This window comes from Aythya fuligula, chromosome 3 (genome assembly GCF_009819795.1).
Source record: "Aythya fuligula isolate bAytFul2 chromosome 3, bAytFul2.pri, whole genome shotgun sequence".
Taxonomy (NCBI): domain Eukaryota; kingdom Metazoa; phylum Chordata; class Aves; order Anseriformes; family Anatidae; genus Aythya; species Aythya fuligula.
Genome location: NC_045561.1, coordinates 117,075,866 through 117,088,933, shown reverse-complemented (window position 1 = coordinate 117,088,933; position 13,068 = coordinate 117,075,866). Strand labels below are relative to the sequence as shown.

At 43.4% G+C, this 13,068-nt stretch overlaps 1 protein-coding gene across 16 annotated transcripts in view; it reads left to right on the top strand.

The window, feature by feature from the left end:
• Positions 1-13,068, top strand: part of HMBOX1 (homeobox containing 1) — a 105,611-nt gene that overhangs the window by 5,472 nt on the left and 87,071 nt on the right. Inside the window, exon 1 of one of the 16 annotated variants that reach the window (XM_032183572.1) lies at positions 10,299-10,360. The exons of the other annotated variants lie outside the window; for them this stretch is intronic. The gene's annotated coding sequence lies outside the window, so the exon portion shown is untranslated. Of the gene's footprint in view, positions 1-10,298; positions 10,361-13,068 lie in introns of those variants that run through there. 16 annotated transcript variants of the gene reach the window in all.

Here is a 13,068-nt window from a genome sequence, read left to right as displayed (position 1 = left end):
TTGTACCTTCATTTGTAAATCTTTTAGTGCTTTACAGGGCTATCAGGGTTTTAAAAATAGAGAAACTGAGGCACGAGGGCCAAGTGACTCACTCAAGGTCAGATAGTGAGCAAGTGCCAGTTGTACACAGCTCCCTCTGTTCCCCACCTATTGCACGCTTCCACCTGGGCTATATTAACGCGTTAACCATACACAGAATTTATGGCCTGGTCTTCTAATGTGCTCAGTAAGAACACCTGAGTCAATGGGATGGTTTGAACGCTGATGGGAGGATTTCCCATGCGCCGTTGACTTCTGTGGTTTGACACTTGTCATCCTCGCTTATTCTCTTAAGTTTATTGCTTTAAGAAGGGGGAAGATATCAGACCAGAACCACCGCTGGGATACATTTTCTCGGAAAGCTCCTTTTTCTTGCGTTGTTTTTCTTCTGTTTTAATAGGAGTTTTTCAGTGTTGGACTTCAGATCTGTCTCAGGGATGCCCACGCACCCTTGTTCCAGTTGTGATTCAGCACTGTGCTAACCGAGACACCAAAAGGTTGAACAGTGACTGTTTTGATGTGTTTTTTTTTTTTTTTTTTTTTTAATTTCACAAATTAAACCAAGTACTCTAGGGCTGGTTACTCTTGGCTGTGTGCAGATTTCCCTTTCCCAGTTCTTAATCAAAGCTGCATGCCGAGTCTGAAGTTGGGCTGCTCTTCAAACTGGGAACTGCTGGAGGGGAGCGCTTCTGACCGAGCGTATTCTGCTTTATCTTTCCGGCGCAGGCACCCAGAATGGAGGGAAGGGCAGTTAACTCTTTCTCCTACAGAGTTCCTGCATGAATGTTTGCTTCAGCATTTCACGGTGGTTTTAGTGCCTGAAACATGCCAGCAAGCATAGCCCTTCGTCAGGTTTTACCTACGTACATACACCAAAAGTCTTTTGCGTGTGACTTGACAGAGACCTAGCCTCGTGTGTGTGTCTGCAGCAAGCTGGCAAGCTCCTGCTTACCTGATGGGATGAGTGGTGTTTTCAGATCTACCCAAGAACCTTGTGCAGCTGGAGGAAAACAGATTTTATTACCTGCTTCATATGTGGAGGGGGCGTTCTTTTGTTCTCTGTAAGTGCAAGGGGTCTATGTAGGCTAGATCAAATTTATAGGAATCCTCTTCACTGCTGTGGTGGTAGATGAGGCATTAATATTGGGCTAAGGAAGTAATTTGCAAGCCAGGCATGCAGAATATATTAATTAATGTTTGGTTCTGAACACCCCCAGCTGAATCCTGCTTGTGTTGGTTTCCTCCCCACTTCTTAACTTTGTATTTAAGAAGCCCTGTTTTCTTTTCACTTTCTTAAAACACGCCACTGACTCCTGAGTTGGTCAATAAAACAGCTCCTGCTGCTGAAACAATACTGTGGGCTGTTTTTCAGCGAGCATTGTGAACGGCCAGTTTTATTCTTCTGATAAGCCTATGTCCTATCAATTAGGAAGTGTAGCTTATAGTCATTTCCTGCATTTTGAACTGCCCATTTCTTACGAGCTCTGAAGCAAGCCCTGAATCTGCTTTTTGTTCTTCAGTGGTACTGTAGTACTAATGGAAGCAGAAAGCATTTAGTTAGTTCATAAAATACAAGCGCTGTTTCTCCTTGGATATTTATTCTGACCTTTATTTTGGACACTTTTCTCTGCCATGATCAGATTCTCTGATTACAATGTCAGCTTTCACTAGCAATCTCTTTGTGATTTAACTGGCAGGGCTCTGGAGTTTGAGCAACTGGGATGCAGCAGCTCTGACGTGTAAGTAGCACGCCAGTGTTGAAAAGGAAAGTTCTTCCTGGCAGGGAGCTCTCACTGGGCTCTCATTCCTAGGCTCTGCTATAAGTCTTATTTTATGACCCAGGGCAAACTTCTTGACTTGCCTACGTATCAGCATGCAATATGAATATAATCCTTTCAGGGCTGTTGAGATGTTTTCATGTTTGTAAAGTATTTGAGGATTCTTGGCCGGGTGTTAGTGCGTGCTGCTCTCGATAGCATAAACACGAATACCATAAGTGTATTTACACAGAGAAAGAACGTGTTATTTAAGCTAATGCTAACTTTTTTTTCGTGCCACAGATGGGAGAGGTAAGTAGTTCATCACCAGTTTTCTCAGCTAAGTTGTATTATGCATTGTTTCCAGACGCCATGCTCATTTTTTCTCCGGCTGTTTGCATTTCATGGGGGCTCCGTCTGCTCGGTGGAGCAGTGCTGTGTAGCGATAAGAACAGCAATCTGAGAAAGAGGAAACTTGCTGAACTTGAAACTTATTCCTCCCTCTTTAATTTCCTCACCCATAGAAGTAGAATGATGTTAACATATTGGAGGTTCATAAAATTTAAGGCGAGAACAGGCAATTAAATCGCCTTGTCTGATATGTTTTATATGCTTTATATCACGAGTCTTTAAATTTTAATCATTTACTCTGAAACTGAGACCAGTAACTGATGTTTGGCTAAAAACAATTTGAAAGCTTTCCAGCCTCGAGTGTCCGTGATTGGTAATTTCAGCCTCATCACTTCTGGTAGTTTGTGCCATCTCACTGTTAAAAGTAAGTGGCTGATTTCTAATTTGAATTCGTCTAACTTCTGCCGCTGGTTCTTGTTACGACTTTCCTGACAAGATTAGAGCCCTTTAGTATCCCCTACTTTCTTGCCATGGAGGTACTTACACTCTGTAATCGAGTTACTCGATTGATAAGGAAGCAGAGTTGAGCTTTTAAGTCTCACTCTGAGGCATTTTCTCCAGCACTCAGATCATCCGGTGATTCTTCATGGTCTCCATTTATTTTTAACATCATGGAAACCAAAAATGGTAAATGTTCCAGCCTGCATCTTATCCGTGCTGACTACCGAGGTGCGATGACCTCTTTTGCTATGCAGCTCTTTAAGAGGTCCGTGGTACCCCTTTTGCATAGGGAAATCCTCTTCGTAAGCCTGCTCTCACATTGAGGCTCTTCCTAGTGAAGCCTGCCCCTTGGTAGCTGTGGTTTGCATTTCTTAGATTATAAATTTGTTTTCAGCTGTGTTTAGCTTTCCTGAGCTCAGTGAAGTCAGATTTTCAGACTCCTTTTGCTGCCCTCTCTGTACAATAATGTGCTGTTCCAATAGTTGTGGTGTCAGTCACAGACTTTTATCTGCAGCGATAAAAATGTTGAACTGCATCAGACCTTAAATTTAGTGACAAAAAAAAAAAAATTAGCATGATGCAATACCAGGAAGTAGATTAAGAACTGGCTAACTGACAGCTCTCAGAAAGCACCAGTCGATACGGAGCAGCCGAGGTGGATTTCCACTCCAACCAAGGTACGCCCTGTCCCTGTACTGTCTTCTGCTAGCCTACATTTGTAATCTCAGAGAAAGAAGGTAGCCCTTCATCAAGACCTCTTCCCATTAAAACATGTTGACTGGCATTACTGGTGCCCTGTTCTCTAATTCTTTGCTGGGATAATCTTGTTTTCTGTTGGTTTGCCTGGACTGATGCTCAGCTGACTGCCATAGGGCTCCAGATTTGCTCCATCCCCTTTGTGAGCACTAGCATGACACGAACATCCACCCAGCATGGATCCAGAGTCCCTCGGTTAATAAAGGAGAAAAGCCCTACAAGACTGCAAAAAGCCCTCTTCAGTGCTTGTTTTCTAGCTGATTTAAAATAGTTCCCTCTTAAAGGATTTGCTGGAAATCATCTCCCATTATTGATAATTCAAAGGTAGTTTGTGTGACGAAAATCTGTTGCCCCAATCTAGTGGAGAACTGCTCCCAGTTCTTCCATTAGAAAGCTTCTGGTTTTTAAGGTATTTATATAAATTTCTAGGTCTTCAGTCTTGCGCTTTGGTTGGTAAGAGGAAGATCTTAAGGTGGTTTATTGCTGAATGTCTGCAAGCACAATGCTTTTGGGGAGGCTGTGGTGTATCTGCTGGCAGGTTGCACAGCACTGTGGAAGTGAGGACCTTCCTAACCTCTACAAGTGGCTACTTAGGGCGACACTTGTGAATTATCCTTTGGTTCGTTCCACGGGCATAATCCTGATAAATATTGCTGTCAGTCCTCTGGCACACGCAGGTAAATGCTTTTATTCATAGCAATTCACCTTCTCACTTGCTGGCTGTTCCCTTGAATTTCCCTTTTCCTTTCCCAAACTAATTATTTACTCCCTCCATGTAGCAGCAGGAATCAGCAGCGTACGTGGGTATCTTTCTCTTAGGCAGTATTTATTGTGTTGCTTTTTAGGGTCCTGAAACCAAACCTGCTTTAAATGCATTTGTCTATAAGAAATGATGTAGTGTAGTGTTTTGTTTTTTGTTTAAGGTAGGTGTTTGAAAGGATTTGCTCCATGAGAAAGTGCCTGTTTTGAAACCTGCAAATTCCAGTCAGATAAAATGCAGAGGGGTCAGGCCGTGTATCTGAGGTTTGGGACGTCTGCTTCCTTTCTGGCTATCGAGTGGGAAACCTGCCAGAGAGATAGGCTTAGAAAAAAAGATTTGGAAGGGGGAAGAAAGGGAACAGAACCAAGGCAGAGGATTTGGGAGGCTGGAAAAGGTACTGTGGAAAAGGGAAAAAAATGCTGTTTCTGCGCCCGAAATCTGAGGTGTGGCACTGTGGATGTCGAAGACAAATAACACAGGCTCCGAAATGTATGCTGTTTAGTTGGACATAAATATTTCTTACAGTGCGAGCCTCTGAGCTCAGCCAATGGCTTTCCTGCCTCCTAGCTAAATCGGTATCTGATTTTTCTGTTCCTCTGCTGTCTTCTTGCAGGAGTTGTTTATTGACTGAAATTGTTTCCATATGGCTGCAATGTAGAGCTTGATTACATTAAATGTGGCGCTTTCCTGTGGCATTGCAGTGCTATGGGAAGCTCATCTCTTTCCTCTCCTTCCAACCTCCCTTCCTCCGTAAAAAATTTGGCTTTGGCACGTGTAATTTGTTTAGGTATTACCCCCCCTGCCCCGAGGCTCCTATAACTGTAAAACTGGGATCCAGTTTTTTAGGCCTTCATATTTGATTGCTTACGTGGGTTAAGCCTGCTCATAAATCGCTGATAAAATACTTGAGATGAAGATTAGAGTGACGTGATTGCAGTTGGAGAGCGTTGCTGGAGCTGGGGCCCCAAGGTGCTAAGCACGGTACAAGCACGCAGGCAGGAGATAGCTCTTCACCTCCGCAGAGCTTGCTGCCCATCAAGACATCCATTTAGATTGTGGCTGTTTACCCTGATCGTCAGCTTAAATACAGCCCCAAGGTGTTAAAATTCCTCTGCTTGGACACTCCGGGACCCTGAAGGGCCAAATTCACCGCTTATCTGGAGCCTGGAAGCTATGCCTAGTTTGCGGAGAACAGATCCAGATCCGTTTAATAGCAAGCGGATGCATCTAGCTTTGATAAGCGTAAAAGTAGATTGTTGGTTAAGTTAGCTCATAAAACGGCAGCGAAGCATCTCCACCCTCTCTTTGCAATTGCATCTGCTCTCTTTTAAACTTGTGTTTGTAACTTGGATTCAAGAATTGTCTTTTTAATACAATTTTTTTTAATTTAAAATAGGTTAGTTTATATATGTTTAAGGTATTTATATAACTGACATCTAATGCGGTGCCTGCGCTTCTTGCGGAATCTAGGCAGCGTATTTGTACCTCCAGGATCTCAAATGACACCAAACCAGCAGAGTGATGGTGTGGTCACTGCTGGCTGAGCTCATAGAACCAGACAGAAGAAATAGTAAGGCACCTTCTGACAGTGCAGAGCAAATGTTTTCCTCATTTCAGTATATCCAGATAAGTGGTCTGTGAACTGAACTAATTCAGATCCCAAATGGTTTTGTAGATGCAGAAATGCTTGTTTCCCTAGCCTAACATAAGGGACAGTGCGGAATGGATTCACTAATACAAAAATCTTTCAGTGGAGGACACAGCAAGGTTCAATGCACTTAATAAAGATAATTCATTTGTTTTCGCTAAATCATTTTTTAAATGCAGACCATGTTTCCATACCCTCTTTATGCGTCCAGCACGTAAGATGTACCATTCAAGATGATTAAAGCTGTAATATATAAAAGCTAGCATTTTTCAAATAGTTTTATAAACAACCTGGCTAGTGACCAGCAGTCCCAACTGAGATGCAGGTACGCTGTTCTCAGGCGTTTGCCGTGCTGGAGTGTGAAGTTATTTCCAGTCTTCTCAATTCAATTCAGTGTAAAAATGCAGGTTTCAGGGGGAGAAACTCCTCTTTCTCTAAAAATAGAGGATCTGGTTGCTTCTTGGGTGGGATAGGGCACGCAGTGTCAGATGTCTGGGGCAGATTGAAGCCACAAGTGATTTCGATGGGCCTCATAATTTGCAAGTGTTTGACTAGCGAGCTGACAGGAGGGCAGTGACCAGGAAGCAGTGGTGGCCATCTCCTCTGCCTCTCCTCTTCCTTGAAGGACTCAGCACCTCGCTGCAGCTGGGATATTACAAGTCTTAGAGCTGTGATGAGATGGAGCTGCCTCCCTTCTGCCCACACTGAGGATCCTCGCTTCAGAAAGGTGGTTTTAAAGCCTTTGATTCTCCTTTATGTTGTCTGTTTTCTACTTCAGGTGGCTCCCTGTCCATCATGCTGGTTTTTGTGGATCCCTTTATCGATGGCTTGTGCACATTGTGAGGAAAGAACTTTTTCTGCCAGGCTGGGGATCCTCCAGCCATGGCAGGATGCCTACAAATCCTGATTTTTCCTGAAGATCTTTTTTACTCCGTATTTTGCAAAACAGTGTGGGAAAAGCAGGTTTTTTTTTTGTTTTTTTTTTTTTTTTTTTTTTTTTAAATCCTTCATGAAATGCACAGGTTACATGGCAGCAGAAATGAGGTTTAAGGAGTGTTTAGTTTCCAATGTTGCAGTCTTCATGCAAAGGGAGAAGCAAAAGCTGAAGTGTGACTGTCCCTGACCTTGCCTGTCTTACTTGCACATCAGAGCTGTGTTCTGCCTTTTAGCTTGTGGACAACCAGCTAACAGCAACATAAAGCTTTACCTCTTTAAGCCCTCCAAAGCTGCCATCACGGAGCTCTCCTTTAAACTATCAAAATTTTTATTAGTTTACTACTTACTTTTCCTGTCATTTTTCAAACCTATTAAAACAGTGAATTGATGAAGGCTCTTGTGTGTTTTATGTGAGCTCACAGGTCTGAGTGTGGAATAAAACTAGTGCTGAATATCTGTAACTTCCATTGTATTTCAGTGTGTTTTTTTTAGGGGTGAGTCCTTAAAACAAGATATAATAAGTGTTAGAGGCAGGGGGAATGCTCTCTGGTTTTCACGAGGACTGAACTGGAATTATGTTGAGAAAATTTCCTTTTTTTTAATTAACAGACAAGCAGAGTTCTAGGTCCTTTCATACTTAATTCTCCACTGTTTGCTTTTTGACAGCCTTTTGCTGTCTCCTTTCCAGAAGAGCCACTGAGACTTCCTCCAGTTATTTGGTGAGACAATTTCCTATGTGCAACCTTCCTCCTGCCCTTCGTGGTAGTGGTGGCTTGGACCACCAGCACTTCTGGTCTCCTTGCCTACCCTCAAAGTCCCTAACGCCGGCCTTCTCATTAACAGCATGTGTTAAATGTCCCCCATTTACTGACTGAGCAGAACAATCCTTCAGTTTTCTGATGGAAATTATTTCTGAGAAGAGACTGCAGGCTCAGGGCCACGCTCTCTTTGCAGTACTATCAGCACATTTTGGCTGCAAATGCAATTTTTTTCATAAATATTAAAGGAAGGGGTTATAGGTGGTGACTTCTGAGGTGTGGTTGTGTGACAGTGCTTTGTCCCAAACCCTCCTGTGTTGTTTCGGGTGAGCTGGGGCTTAGTTGTATGTGCTTACAGCCCCTGAGGAGAGCCTTGGTCCGTGATGGCGATACCCAGAAAACAGGGGCACCACGATGTTTTCTGCTGCATCTGGATTCTTTCTGTTGGTCTTTTTCGTTACCAGTTCTTAAACTTTTTACAGTCACAGTTTCCAACTGAAAGCTTAGATTTTAACTAACTATTTAGCTCACGCCTTAGTCAACCACAGAACAAACTCAATTTAGGTTCCTGAAGCCACCAGGCCAAAAAGTGTGTGTCTCCACCTCACGGCCCTGAGAAAGGTTGTCTTCAAAGGTGGTTTTGCAGTCCATTTGTTGTACCAGAACCAAACAAAATCCATGTGGACCATTGTGTGCCTGTACGTTTATTTTTAGAGCCAGTTGCACTGCATGTGCAGGGGACCAGGCCTGAGAGGGGCCTTCCCGCCTCAGTGCTTCAGTGACGTGTTCAAGTGGGGAAATGAATAGTTTTGTATTGATCAAATCCTTACGCTTCTCATCCTGTCCCCCTTTCTCTCCCCCTCCTTGTTTTTGAAAGGTGGACCTTTTGAAGTCTTTTATAGCTCTTACAGACGTGTACCCTGCTGGATTTAACACCATGACTGGCACAAGGGAGGCTTAGAAGCCCAGTTAAACAGGGTTTAACTGGTGTTTTACACAGCAGACTTCTAAATTGTGAGTTCACTGAGGTTTCTGGTTTGCTGCAGTGCTGCATGGATGTGGTACTTCAAAAAATAACGGTGTGTGTGTGTGTGTCTCTGAGGCATCGCTTTAAGCTAGGCCCCGATCTGAGTGCTGGCAGGACTATGCTAACTTCTGCCCCTGAATAAAGGCAGCTGTGTGGTAGGATTTACGTAAGAGTTGTGAAACACAGCAACATGGGGGGTAAGTTCAATTAAAATCAGGTTGATAAATGAAAGACTGTGCTGGTCACATCAGGAGTTTGCTTCTCTCTCACACCTGTGGATGCTGAGGACAGACTTCCAGAACAGGGCCAGTAACCTGCAGCCTGTGTACTTGCAAATATCCCCACAGCAGGTTCAAGCTTTCCATATAGCTTTTGCATCACCTCTTTTCCAGCCAAGAGGGGTCTGTGCAAGTTAAATCCTTAATAGCCCATTTGCCTGCCCCAAGCTGTGCCCCTGCAGTCCTTGCCACCTATTTAATGTCCCATACCTGGAGGCTGGGCAGCCTTCGTGAATCGAGGTGCTCTGAGTTCAGATCCTGTTGATCATTATAAATAAACAACAAATTAAATGCCTTTATTTATAAGCTGTCACTTCTTGTCGGTACCTTTTTGATGGGGTGTGGTTGCTGTTTGTCATTTCCATACCTTGCAAGCTGTTTACAGTGTATGGCACTTCTAGATGCCATAAAGTTTTTCTTCTTAATGCTCATCATGCTGCGCCACAGCTGTCTGTCTTCTTGTCTGCCCCCAGTGCTGTTGGATCACACTCTTGCTGTCTCTCCATACTGTGTTTTCTAAAAACTTTTTCTTAAATTCCTATGTGATACTGTTTTCTTGGCTACAGTCATCTTTGTAGGAGAGGTTCAAGTCTTGAACAAGGATATTCATCTTTTCTTTTTTCTCCTAGACATTTGTTTAATAGTCTCAGTGTTTTGGAGCCCGACAGCCTCACAATTTACCTAAAACATTAGTTTTGTATCAGGTGTGTGTGAACATACAGCTCAAACACCATACAGCAGTGCTAGTTCTTTAACTGCAGATGAAATTTCCCAGTTTCATCGCTGAAAGCACAAGGGTTAATATCTTTCTGCAGATGTTAATCTTTCCTGCTTTTATCTTAATGTATGCATATAAAAACATTTTGGTATCTTTGTCCCTTTGCACTTGAACTAGAAACTGTAGTCTATTTGTGGTGTGTAGTAGGAAAGTGTTTTCTTTTGTACTTTTGATTTAGCAGTTTCTCTGTAGGGGAAGGAAAATAAAAGATTGAGACATTTTTCCAGTGAAATATGAAATGAGAGGACAGCGATATCTGAACTTTGCATCATTTCCACTAATAGCAGCAAAGATGACAAAACAGATTGAGTGGTTCCTTCCTCCCTCCGTTTTGGAGAGGGCAAGGGAAAGCCGTAGGCTGAAGGGAATAATCTGCAAATACAACGCTGAGTGAAATTTGCATTTCTCCTTGCATGGAGTTGGGAGCAGTTCTGATACAAACGTATTGGAAATGGATTTTCCTAACCTGCAGTGAGCAGCGTGCTTGAATTCCGCTGCTGATTTCTGTCCAAAGATTGCTGCTTTACAGCTGTCATTAAAAATTCATGGGGCAACTTGAGATCAAAGCAAATAGACATTCTCCTTACTGTATAAACCTGTTTTTTTTGTGGAACGTATGCATTGCATCTGTGTATTTTATGTAGGTATTCTTGTCCTAGGAAAGGCAGGCAGCCTTTAGATAGTGCAGCTGGACTCAAGGGATGGGAAAGCAGGCTCGGACCCCCTGATAAATGCTGGTCTCATTCTCTGCTGTCTTTCCTCACCTCCCAGGTAAGTGTAGGCACTTGAGGCTGTTCCAGGAAGGGGATGGTTTGTCTTCAGTTTGTTTGCTCCTTGCTGAGAACAAAACTGCCCTCACTCCAGGTATTTCAGAAGCGATCTCCTGACAAGTGCCTTCTCTTCATTCCTATTTCTTCTCCAAATAACTTTCTCTTCTCTTCCTTTCGCACCTTACCACACACTTCAGAGCAACGTGAAAGAAAGCAAGCTGTCAATATTGGAATCTTTTATCAGATTTTTAGTTTTTATTTTTTCTCTTCTAAATGTGTCAGCTTTGAGACCCAACGTTATCCAACAATCTCATGTTTTGCCAGGACCTATGATCTGAGTTTTTCAGTGAAAAGCTTGTAGGTGTGAACGCTGATGGCTCCAGTTCAAGAAGGCAGGTACCAAACTTTGCAGTTGTGTCATTTCTGAAGGGCTGGGGTTGCTTGTAAGGAGGCACCTCTTTGAGATTTGTACATGCCAGATCTTCCTTGCCTTGTATTCCACTTCTGACCCATCCTAGCTGTCTGTTTTTTTATGTGGTCTGTTGTTTTTGTGCTTGATGGGGTTGGTGTTTGCAAATCCTGGATAGTTTAGCCCTGTATGCTGTTACTATAAAGCACCCCTAAAAAGAAGGGGAAAGGAGGGAAGGAAAAATCTGAAAAGCTGCTAGATCTTGAAGATTAATCAGCCTGGTTTAAATAGCAAGCAAAGCTACAAGGGTGTTTTTCTCCACGTTATGTTTCCTTCGTTCTGCTCTCGCAAAGTTGTTTCTCTGGAGGAAGATTTCAAGCTCCATACGGCTGTGTTCTTGTATTAGTGTCAGGGCACAGGCAGAGATTATTTGTGGGAATATGTACAGTCACATTTCCTGGGGTTACTCCTGTGCTTTTGTGCTCGGTGGAATTAAGGCCTCATTTTGCACCGTTGCTTATCGAGTACTTCATTAATACATACATCTGGTATTTACAGACTCATACCTGGGACCTCTTGTGTATGAGCTTACACCTGGAGTGGAGAAGTCAACATAAATGTTGGGGGGTCCTAGGCTCTGTGGGTGATGAGAAGAGTCCCCTTTATAAATACTCGGAAGAATCTGCGGTAGGGTTCCTACAGAAAGGACACAAAAAAGGGGCTGGCAGAAGGGTGCCTATGATGGCTTGGGGGATCTGGTGGCCTGCAGGGGATTAGGAGGTGCCCCGGGAAACTGCAGCAAACCCAAATGTTTGGGGCTCTGCCTGTGGGCTGGATCCTGACTGTAGATGATGCCTCCCAGCATCGTCTGAGGAGTATAAATTGAAGGGAAACAGTTCTTTTTAATCGATATTTTTAGTTAAGAAGTTTTACTGAAAGAGTTAATGGCTTTAAGACAGACTGCCACTTGCACACATCTGTGTTAGAGGGATACAGGGTGGCCCAGGGAATTGTTTTGAGAAAGCTGGACAGTTTTTTTCCTCCTGAGAGGAAGAAACGTGATCTTCCCTTTGCCTAAGGCTAAAAGCTGGTGTGGATAGCGTGCAGGCTGGGCGGCACTTCATCCATCCTCTTTGGGTTCACCCAGCTGTGCTGGGCCTGCCATCCATGAAGGGTTTTGTAGTGCCACCACCTAGGGCTGCAACGAGAACCGAGAGCTTTCCGTGTGCTCTGATGGCTGAAATATAAAACTGAGGGTGTGTAGTCATTTACCAAATAGCATCTGATGTCAGATGGGAGTTTTCATTGAGGAATGAGGAGCATCTTTTGTCTGACCCCAGTCAAAAGCAAAGAGAGGTGTGGAACAAGAAGAAATCCTGGTTTTGAGTATCCGCTGTCGTGTCGCTTAGTCATGATTTGGGGGAGAACGGACTTTTTATTTAAATTTTTTCTTCTTTTTTCCTCTCCGAATAGTGGACTCGGATCCAGGCAGCGGAGGGAAAAATTAGTTTTGCTGTTTTTGAAACGTCTGAAAGGAAACTGTCTTAAAGGCAACAATAAATGCTCTGGTAATAACACAGACTAAACTGTACTTAAAACAAGTCTGTATCCATCACTCCGATATACTGAAATAGCAATCTGGTGATTTGATGTCAGGATGATGAATTATAACCTTTTTTATTATTTATTTTAAGGTTTAGTTGCAGACTTTATGGAAAACAAAGTGTGTCTGGCTTGGGTTGTAAGTTTTATTGAACGGCTGGGAGAAACTTTCAGCTTTGGAGCACGAGTGGTGGATTGTGCATATAAATACACAATCACACCAGCACATTTGCATGTACATGCAATTTATGCTCGTCTCTGCAGGTAATTTACAATGTGCAAAATTGCAGCCGTGTATAAATCACGTTTATTTATACGCGTGGTGGTGGCTGGAGGTCGAGCGAGGGGTGGCACCTTGCTGTGCCTAGCGGAGCTCCTGCACGGGGAGGGACAACTTTACATCGATGGGGAGCCAATTCAAGGCCGGGTGACAATATGGTTGAGCAGATTTATTGGAGTGGCTTTGAGGTCTGGTATAATCAAATTCGTGCAGGCAACGCCGATGGAGAACATCCCTGAGATCATCGTGGCTCTGCACTGTTGGGCACTGGTGCTACTGGGACGGCCGCATTCGAACCTTGGGGTGTGAGAAGGTTGCAAGTTATTTTTCCTTTGGTTTAAAACAAACTTTGCTGTGAAATGGCTCTTGGGTTGGCCAAAGTTCGAGCCGTTCATCCTCTTTGTTGGCCGGAGCGGTT